The sequence below is a fragment of the Pinus tabuliformis genome, chromosome 8 (genome assembly GCF_031772625.1).
Source record: "Pinus tabuliformis cultivar Carrire ecotype Pingquan chromosome 8, CPIR1, whole genome shotgun sequence".
NCBI classification, from domain to species: Eukaryota; Viridiplantae; Streptophyta; class Pinopsida; order Pinales; family Pinaceae; genus Pinus; species Pinus tabuliformis.
The window spans coordinates 184,622,180-184,632,611 of record NC_142294.1 but is presented as its reverse complement, the minus strand read 5'-3'; the positions used below and the strand labels follow the sequence as shown (position 1 = coordinate 184,632,611).

Below are 10,432 nucleotides of genomic sequence, written 5' to 3'. Positions count from 1 at the left end.
TCAATGTTTCCCTGTTCATGTTCAAACTATGTTAATACTTTTTAGTTCCTGAACAGGCATGGTTGCAGCTTTGACAAATGAGAGTGCTACAAGCAAGTCTGTCTATTTTTCTCACTGCACATCAGAGATGATCTATATAACACATTTGTTGGCAGAAGAGCTTGAGAAATTAGTAGGCCCACTTCTGGCTGATACAAATGTTACACTGCTGAAGGGAAGAAATGTGTGGTATGGTCAATGGATTGCAAAGGGAGAAATTAGGCCAGACATGGTGGACAACATGCAAGGAAAATGAATGATACAGGTTTAAATCCAATTTTGAGCTCATGCAATATTTTTCTTTTTCTCTTTTATTTATTGTCGCAATACATGTTTCATAGTTTAAATGAGACATAGCAACCACAAAGTGGGAAAACTGCTTTTGGAAAGCTTCCAAGGAGACTCATAAGCTTTTTAGCAGTCCTTGGCACGCTTTAAAAGTAAGTTTATAATCCAAAGATGGCAGAGTATTTATGGTTGGAAATGCAGTATCAAATTCCATATTGCAGAAACATGAATGGATACTTTATGTTTTTGATAATATAGGGTGTATCAGCCATGGAAGCATTCTATGAATTGTTTTTCCAACCGAGTTTAAGTGTCATGCACCCAGAGAGGAAAAAGGAGGTGGTTCCTCTCGAACTATGTCCCATTCTTAAGACTTTGTACAATATCCTTATAAAAAGGTAATAATTTTCTATTTTCTTCTAAGGTTTCAGTGTAGAACAATCTTGTTACAAGTGTCATATCCAAAAAAGTTGTCTTGTGAAAGTGTCAATAGGACATCTGATTCCCTTTCCCATAAATGATGAAAGTTTATAATTTTTGAAATCTTGGCATGGGCAATAATTTATATTCTACATTTGAGAAAGGATTGACTGGAGTAATTTTAACCTCTTAATGCAGGGAAGCATCAATAGAAGCTATATTAAAAGCCTTGAGAGATGAGAATATGTATGATCCATGTCATCCTATTGAGATTCCTTCAATAAATAAATGCTCCATGCTGTGAATGCTAGTTTGAATGTCAAGACCAACTCTTGTATTAAATGCATAGTTGAGAATGAAATAACAGAAGATCAGGCATTGAATGGGGCCGCTTGTCCAAGTTGTGGATCAGAATAGTAGCAACAACCTAACAAGGATTCAAGTAAGGGAAGGGTCAGTTTCAGAGATTCCCAGGCACTGATGGATTGGGAGCGTGTGATTGCTCACAACTCATAATATCCTACATACGTTGGAATGTCCCCATTCCAGTATTTTTTCAGTGAAATATATGGAGGCAGTTCTCTGCAAAGCACAACATTAGTTGGAAATGATAAAAAGAGACAGAGGGTTTACAATACAATGTTCCATGTTCCCTGGAGATGTGAATTGCTTATTGATGTAGGATTTTTTGTGTGCCTTGATTCCTTTATATCATTATTGACTATCATGCTAGCAAAGATACTAGCATTCACATGGAGATGCTTGATAGTCAGCTCCAAAGGCTGTGCGTTGATGAGATTTCTGACATAGGATGCTTAGTCATATTGATTTGTGGAGTGGAACTTCTCCAAGTAACATATATTAGTCTCATCTACTATTTTATCAGAGGAAAAGGCACTGTCAAACTTTATGTGATGTTTAATATACTAGAGATATTTGATAAACTCTGCCAGTCATCTGGAGGGGATGTGCTTCAAGTGCTATTCAATTCAGTAGGGGGAGTTGCAAGTAGCTCTAAAGAATCTATGGCATTTGAGACTGCACGTTTCATTCTGGACCAAATTGTTAGGATATTCCGACACATAGGATATAGTTAAGTTCAACTTGGTCTAGTATAGAGTTAGGTAAAGTGTGTTTCTTTACCGTTGTACATTTTGTAACTTACAATCCGACGGTCACGATATGTAGTGATCCGACGGTTCACTCTCACCTCGGTATTACCGACACTTGATCCGTGGCTTGACACCCGATTGGTCCATGAGTTCTATTTAAAGCGCATGGAGGGTCATTGTTCGGGTAATCCGTGCATGAGAGAAGCTTATGTAAATTTTCATTCTTTGATTAATAAATTTCCTGTAGTACCCACGTTGGGACAGGCCGTGGACTGTTTCCCTCCTTGCACTTTGAGGGTTTTAACCACGTCAAAAATACTGGTGTATTGATTTGAGATCTGGTTGTGAGCGGTGTCCTTTTGGTGTTCTTTCTGAGGAACTTACCCTGTAAATTCCTACATGGTATCGGAGCTATTTGAGGGCCGCGTCCGTTGGTGATCCAAATCTGAAGCCGTTAGAACTGCATGCGGCTGTCGTTTCCTAGATCTGCTGTTTCTGACTGCTTTCGAGCCGAGAGGACTGCTCTGTTGCGTTCGGAGCATCTGTTCCAGTGAGGAACCCCTTTCGTTTCACGCGAAAAGGTTTCCGGTAGCCCTAGCTGCATCATTTTTCAGATCGGGAGGTATACAGTGTTTTTTTTGCAGTTTATTGTTATTTTCTCTCTGCTTATTTCGGTCTCAGTTTATTTAGCCTTTTTTTTTAACCGGATCTATACCTTTCATTTCTGCGTATGCTCTTTGCCCTGTGACTCTGTGCGATCTGGGCAAATCAGAAACAGAAAGGAAGGATTTTTCTCATGCGTATGCTCTTTTCCCTGCACCTTAGTGTGATCTCGGAAACTCAGAAACATTGAGAAAAATATTTAGTTTTTCGGCTAAAGCTAACTTTGAGATTTTTTTCAAAAATTTCTAGTTTTTTGGCTAAAGCTAACTTTGAGCCGCAAGGTTCGTTTTTCTTTGCATATTCGTGTTGGGTTTTGTGTTTTGTGTTTTGTAGGGAAAAAGAGCTTTCTCAAGGCAAGCACGCAAACCGAGGCCCCCCCCCTCTCTCTCTCTCTCTCTCTCAAATTTTTTGTATAGATCAATTGGTTCAAAGCTATTTTAAGAGAGTAGAGGTCTTGGGTTCAAGTCTCCATTTTGTGGGGGCGGATTTTTTCATTCCCGCACATTCGCGCACTTTGCCGGCAACGTCAACAATTTTTTTTTCAAAAAGCCATAACTTCTTCATCCGGAAGCCTTTTTCAGAGCCGTTTTTTTTTAAACCGCCTATTTTTTCGAGATCTATCCATTGGAACACTTACTTTCAGCATCTTCAGCTTCAGTTTTAAAAAAAAAATGGAAAGTCCATGCCAAGTCATTCTTGACAGCACTAACTACTTCCAATGGGTAGCCTACATGGAAGATTTACTTAGAAGTAAAGGTCTCTACAGAATAGCCACAGACCAAGAGAAGAAACCAAAAGATGAAGACAAGGCTGCAAAATGGGAAAATAGACAAGATCAAGCACGTGGTTTGATAGGGATGTCTATTTCTCCTGATCTTAGATTCCACATTGCAGAACTTGAGACTCCTCATGAAGCATTAGAAAAACTCGCTAAAGTTTTTGGGATTAAAAATGAAATTAGAGCCCATCAACTTGAAAATTTGCTGCTTACTTTGGATCCTAATAATTTTTCTTGCATTGAAGATTTCTTGTCCAAATTCAAGACCCTTAGATATCTCTTGGAAGGTGTTAAAGTTAAGAAAGAAGATGGTAACCTTATTTATTCCATCCTTACTAAGTTGGGACCAGCCTACTCTGTATTTGTTTCCACTTTCCATTCTACAAGGGAAGCTTTCATTTGTCAAGGACAAGAATACAAGGCCCCTTCCTTTGACTCCTTTTGTGATTCCTTAATAAGAGAACAAGAAAAACTCTTACACCTTGGTCTTCTTAATCTTGGAAACTCTTCCACGAAAGCGTTAGCCGCCCAGCAGCAACCAAATTCAAAGAATCCTAAGAAGTCATATCCTCAAAAGAATGGTCCTAAACCATCTCAGCCTCAAAATGAAAGATCATTTCAGCAAAATGATAAGACCAATAAAAACAAATGGAAGAAGACTGATAGACATTGTAACTTTTGTAATCGAGATGGCCACTTAGAATCTAAATGCTTTAAGAAGATGGAAGCCTTGGAAGCCGCAATGAAGAAACATAACATCCATGTGGAGCCTACTTCAACTTCAACTTCCGAAATGGCACTTTCTGCATGTCATTGTCAATCATCTCAGTCTGGTTATGCATTAATGTATCTTCTTCTTCTTCTCATTCTCATGAGTGGCTCATTGATTCTGGAGCCTCTTGTCACATGGCCAAAAACCAAGCCATGTTTTCTTCTTTAAATGATTGTAACACCAAAAATATATATGTTGGTGATGATAGATCTCTTAATGTTGTAGGGACTGGAACTGTTCATCTAGACAATGGTCAGTTTAATGATGTATTATGTGTTCCAACCTTATCCTGCAACCTTCTATCTGTCTATCAGATAACTCATTCAGGTGAAGGTAAAATTGTTGAATTTTCACCTCATGATGTTGTAATCAAGGATCTAAAAGATCCTAAACAGATTCTAGCTACTGGTCTTGCTGATGATTCCAAAAGGTTGTATAAGTTTCACAACTTTGGGTCATCAAATCTTCCCTCAGTATTTATTGCTCATAATGATGAAGTGAGCAAACTTTGGCATGAGCGATTTGGTCACTTAAACTATCGCTCCCTTCAGCATCTATGTAAAGAAAATATGGTGACAGGTCTTCCTATGGTATCTTGCAGAGATGGTGTTTGTTCCGGATGTGTACTCGGAAAACATCATCGGGACAGTTTTGACAAACGTGCCTCTTGGCACGCCTCAGCCCCTTTACAACTTGTGCACAGTGATTTATGTGGTCCTCTTCCTGTTGCTTCATTCTCTGGCTGCAAGTACTTCTTAACTTTCATTGATGATTTCTCCAGACGCACTTGGGTATACTTCTTAAAACTCAAGAGCGAAGTATTTAACACCTTTTTGGCCTTCAAAGCCTTTGTTGAAAAACAATCTGGACATCAAATTCTTAAGCTAAGAACTGATAATGGTGGAGAATATGTTAAAAACACATTCATCAACTTTTGCACCGAAAATGGAATTCAAATGCAACATACTGTTCCATACACTCCACAACAAAATGGTGTAGCTGAAAGGAAAAATCGCACCTTAAAGGAAATGGCTAATTGTATGCTGCAATCTAAAGGACTCAGTCTTAGTTTTTGGGCCGAAGCAATTAATTGTGCAAATTATATAATCAATCGCACTCCTACTAAGGTTCTAGAGAATATCACTCCAGAAGAAGCTTGGAGTTCCATTAAACCAGATGTAAGTCACTTTCGTGTGTTTGGAAGTGAAGCATGGGCCCATATTCCAGATGAAAAGCATAAAGCTTTAGAACCTAAGAGTGAGAAATGTACTTTTGTTGGATATTCTGAAGATGTAAAAGGTTATAGACTTATTCCATTTAAGTCCAAAAATGTTATCATTAGAAGAGATGTAAAATTTGATGAAAATAAATCGGCCTGCGAGCCTAGTCCGGCGGATGTGCCACCTCTTCCTATCTCTTCTACTTTTGAAAACATTTCTTCTTCAGATGATGAAAGCGAGGATGATAATCCCCCCCCACCTTCTCAGGATCCTCAACTTCCAAGATGGGTCCGTGCTACTCGGGATGCAGCAGGTGATCTTGCCGGTGATCCTACAGATCAGCGACGTACACGTTCTCAGTTTGAAAGAGCCTCTTCTTTACTGGCTCAAGCTCCAGTAAATCATGATCCTGACACTTTTGCAGAAGCTTCAGGCCATCCACATTGGGAAGCAGCTATGAATGAAGAATATCATTCATTGATGACAAATGATACATGGGATCTTGTTCCTCTACCAAAGGGACGCAAACTTGTTAGATGTAAATGGGTTTACAGAACCAAGTATGGACCAGATGGGAAAGTTGATAAACATAAAGCTCGTCTCGTTGCTAAGGGCTTTTCACAGGTTGAAGGCATTGACTACACTGAAACCTTCTCCCCTGTTGCCAAAATGAACTCTATCCGCCTTGTTCTTTCCCTTGCTGCCTCTTTAAAATGGGAAGTCCATCAGATGGATGTTAAATCTGCCTTCTTGCATGGGGACTTGCAGGAAGAAATCTATATGGAACAACCCATTGGCTTCATACAAACAGACTCCAGCCTTGTTTGTCGACTTAAGAAATCCCTTTATGGCCTCAAGCAAGCTCCTCGGGCTTGGTATGCCAAAATGGATAGCTTTCTTTTAGAATCTGGCTTTTCTAGGTGTCATTCTGACAATACTGTCTACAACAAGAAAGTGGGTAACTCTCTTATCATCCTTGTTCTTTATGTTGATGATCTTATTCTTACTGGTAGTGATCCCAACCTTATAAACCATGTGAAGTCCAGCCTTAAAAAGAAATTTGAAATGACAGACTTAGGACACTTACACTATTTTCTCGGTCTTCAAGTCTTGCAATCCCAAGAGGGTATTTTCCTTTCCCAGTCCAAGTATGCTTGTGATATTCTTCGTCATTTTCACATGGAAGACTGTAAGCCAGCCCCTTCTCCCTTTCAGTCTGGAGTCAAACTTTCAGTCTCTTGTACTTCTCCTGAAGTTGATGCTACCTTATACCGTCAACTTGTCGGAAAACTCTTGTATTTAACCCATACTCGTCCTGATCTTTCCTTTGCTGTTGGCCTTGTTGCTCGTTTTATGCAAAACCCCCGTGAAAGTCATTGGAAAGCAGCTAAAAGAATACTTCGTTATGTTCGAGGTACAGTACAGTTTGGGATTCATTACAGTGCCAAAGCAGCTCCTCTGTTAGTTGGTTTCACTGATTCTGATTGGGCTGGTGACCATGATGATCGGAAGTCTACTGCCGGTTATGTCTTCACTCTTGGTTCAGGACCTATTACATGGGCTTGTAAGAAACAGGCTGCCATTTCTCTTTCGTCAGCAGAAGCAGAGTATCGTGGTGCCGTGGAAGCTAGTAAAGAAGCCTTGTGGCTTCGTCAGATCCTATCAGAGTTTGGCTTTGAGCAGCAGCATCCAACCACACTTTGGTGTGATAATCAAAGTGCCATTCAGCTATGCAAAGATCCAGTCCAGCATCAGCGCAGCAAACACATTGAACTACACATGCACTTCATCAGAAAGCTCATTCATGACCATGTTCTTGAAGTGCAATATTGTCCAACAGATGATCAGGTTGCAGACATCTTCACAAAGGCTCTCACAGAGGCGAATTTCACTAAACTTCGATATATGCTTGGAGTTCAGGAAGTTGTCACTAAGGGGGGATAGGCTCTAGTGCCTCCTTCCTTCTCCTATTGTGTCATATTTGTAAATCCTTCAATCCTATCCCAAGTTGTTCTTAAGGGGGGATGTTAGGATATTCCGACACATAGGATATAGTTAAGTTCAACTTGGTCTAGTATAGAGTTAGGTTAGAGTTAGGTAAAGTGTGTTTCTTTACCGTTGTACATTTTGTAACTTACAATCCGACGGTCACGATATGTAGTGATCCGACGGTTCACTCTCACCTCGGTATTACCGACACTTGATCCGTGGCTTGACACCCGATTGGTCCATGAGTTCTATTTAAAGCGCATGGAGGGTCATTGTTCGGGTAATCCGTGCATGAGAGAAGCTTATGTAAATTTTCATTCTTTGATTAATAAATTTCCTGTAGTACCCACGTTGGGACAGGCCGTGGACTGTTTCCCTCCTTGCACTTTGAGGGTTTTAACCACGTCAAAAATACTGGTGTATTGATTTGAGATCTGGTTGTGAGCGGTGTCCTTTTGGTGTTCTTTCTGAGGAACTTACCCTGTAAATTCCTACACAAATGATAGTTGTTGTTGCATTCATCCTCTGTCATTTTAGCCCAAGAAATTACTCTATCATCTACAATCATATCTCACAACAATGCCTTGTTGGCACTACTTGTGTGAAATAATTTTGCGGAGATTAAGAGCAATGTTTCCAAACATGTGAGCAAAGAGAATATGCACAAGATGGTATATTATGATACTGTGGAGAGGTTCCATATCATGGCATACATTATATTTGTATTGGCTCAAAACATTTTTGAGGCAGAAAATGCATGGGTTTGGAGTTTTTCAATGAACGCATGCATGATTTGGTGTTGTGAAATTCTTGTGGATGTTATCAAGCATGCATTTCTTGCAAAATTTAACGCGATAAAACCATTTGCTTATTTCCTGTTTTTCATTTTCTCTTAAACCATTAAATAATGATGAATTAATGTTTCCGTGTTCATGCTCAAACTATGCTAATACTTTTTAGTTCCTAAACAGGCATGGTTGCAGTTTTGACAAATGAGAGTGCTACAAGCAAGTCTGTCTATTTTGCTCACTGAACATTAGAGACGATCTATATAACATATTTGTTAGCGGAAGAGCCTGAGAATTTAACAGATGCACTTCTCGCTGGTATATATGTTACATTGTTGAAGGGAAGAAATGCGTGGTATGGTCAACAGATTACAAAGGGAGAGATTAGGCCAGACATGGGGGAAAACATACAAGGAAAAGGAATGATACATGTTTAAATCCAATTTTGAGCTCAGGCAATATTTTTCTTTCTCTCTTTTATTTATTGCCGCAATACATGTTTCGTAGTTTAAATGAAACATAGCAACCACAAAGTGGGAACACTGCTTTTGGAAATCTTCCAAGGAGACCCATAAGCTTTTCAGTAGTCCTTGGCATGCTTTAAAAGTAAGTTCATAATCCAAAGATGGCATATTATTTATGGTTGGAAGTGCAGTATCAAATTCCATATTGCAGAAACATGAATGGCTACTTTCTGTTTTTGATAATATAGGGTGTATCAGCTGTGGAAGCACTCTATGAATTGCTTTTCCGACTGAGTTTAAGTGTCATGCACCTAGAAAGGAAAAAGGAGGTGGTTCCTATGGAGCTATGTCCCATTCTTAAGACTTTGTACAATATCCTTATAAAAAGGTAATAATTTTATGTTTGCTTGTAAGGTTTTAGTGTAGAAAAATCTTGTTACGAATGTCATATCTAAAAAGGTTGTCTTGCGAAATGTCAATAGGACATCTGATTCCCTTTCCCCTAAACATGATCAAATTTTATAATTTTTGAAATGTTGGCACGAGCAATAATTTATATTCTACATTTGAGAAAAGATTGACTGGAGCAATTTTAACCTCTTAATGCAGGGAAGCATCAACATAAGCTATATTAAAAGCCTTGAGAGATGAGAATATGTATGATCCGTGTCATCCTATTGAGATTTCTTCAATAAATAAATGATCCATGCTTCAATTGCCATGCACTCAGAAGACAGTCCAACTTGACAGGGAGTCAATTCTAGAGTGTTAAGATAATAAATTATGATATTTTGTGAGGGGGTGTTAATGTTGTTAGAGATTTTCTTCAGTGACCAAAAATACAGTTGTCCCTTCATTTGAAGTATTTTTTCATGATTGTGTAACTACACAATTGCTATCCTGATCCAGGTCCAGGTGTGACGAAGGACCCTTCCAAGACCTTTTACTTTCGTGATGTGTTAAATTGCATTTTTAAAAGAACATAAGTGAATACATCTGCATGCTGTAAAGAAGAGGAACATGACAATCATCAACAACATAAAAACATAAGCCGTTGATAACGGAGTTCGTCCAGGAGGGACTATGTCTCCGGGCCCCGGTGTTAAGATGGTGTAGCCGCTGCATTAAGTGCTATCAATATTGATGATGTACACAAGAGATGATGTTGCTATCATACAAGGAAAATTCCCTCATGTAGGAGTGGCTCCAAGAGATGTTCCACTACAGAAACTCTCAGTCAAAAGACTCCTATCAGTATGAAACAAACTCATGCATGATGAGCATCCCGCCAACATGGCATAAAAGGGATCTCAATGCAAACATGCATGATGACAACATGAGTATGCCATCAACATACAACAAAGGGATCTCAAAACATACCATGATGAATCATGACAACAAGTACATCTCATAAACGATTCCGCATCACATCAAGCAGGAATCATGAAAACAAGTAATAAACAAGATCCCACATCAAACATCAAACATGGATCTGTGCAACACAATGCATAGCAAAAGAAGTACATGAACACACTGCATATACCTCACAACTAGAGGCTATCTAAAGAAGTAGATGTCAAACTGCTGAAGCTGTTCATGCCATCAATCTCACAACATCAATTGCATGGAAATGGCTACTCACACATGAATGCTGACACCTGCATTCCACTTAGAAAAGTGGCTAAAAAATAGAAAGAGAAAATGAACAATTTGAATGCACCATCAGATTTTTGACATCGAATAATGCAAAATCGACTGTCCAATTTTTGAATTCTGAGAAATTGAGAATCTGGGGCTCAAGGAATCTTTTAGATTCCCCCTAGATTCTTCAAAGATTTTGCTCCATGGGTGGACTCGAATTCTAAAACTCAAAAGGTGAATCTAACCTTGCCATCGCGA

General features: G+C 39.1%; 1 pseudogene; it reads left to right on the top strand.

Annotated features, from left to right (window-relative positions):
* The first annotated feature begins 1,281 nt into the window (after positions 1 to 1,281).
* LOC149234754 (protein POLLEN DEFECTIVE IN GUIDANCE 1-like) lies at positions 1,282 to 8,177 on the top strand (annotated as a pseudogene).
* Positions 8,178 to 10,432: the final 2,255 nt, after the last annotated feature.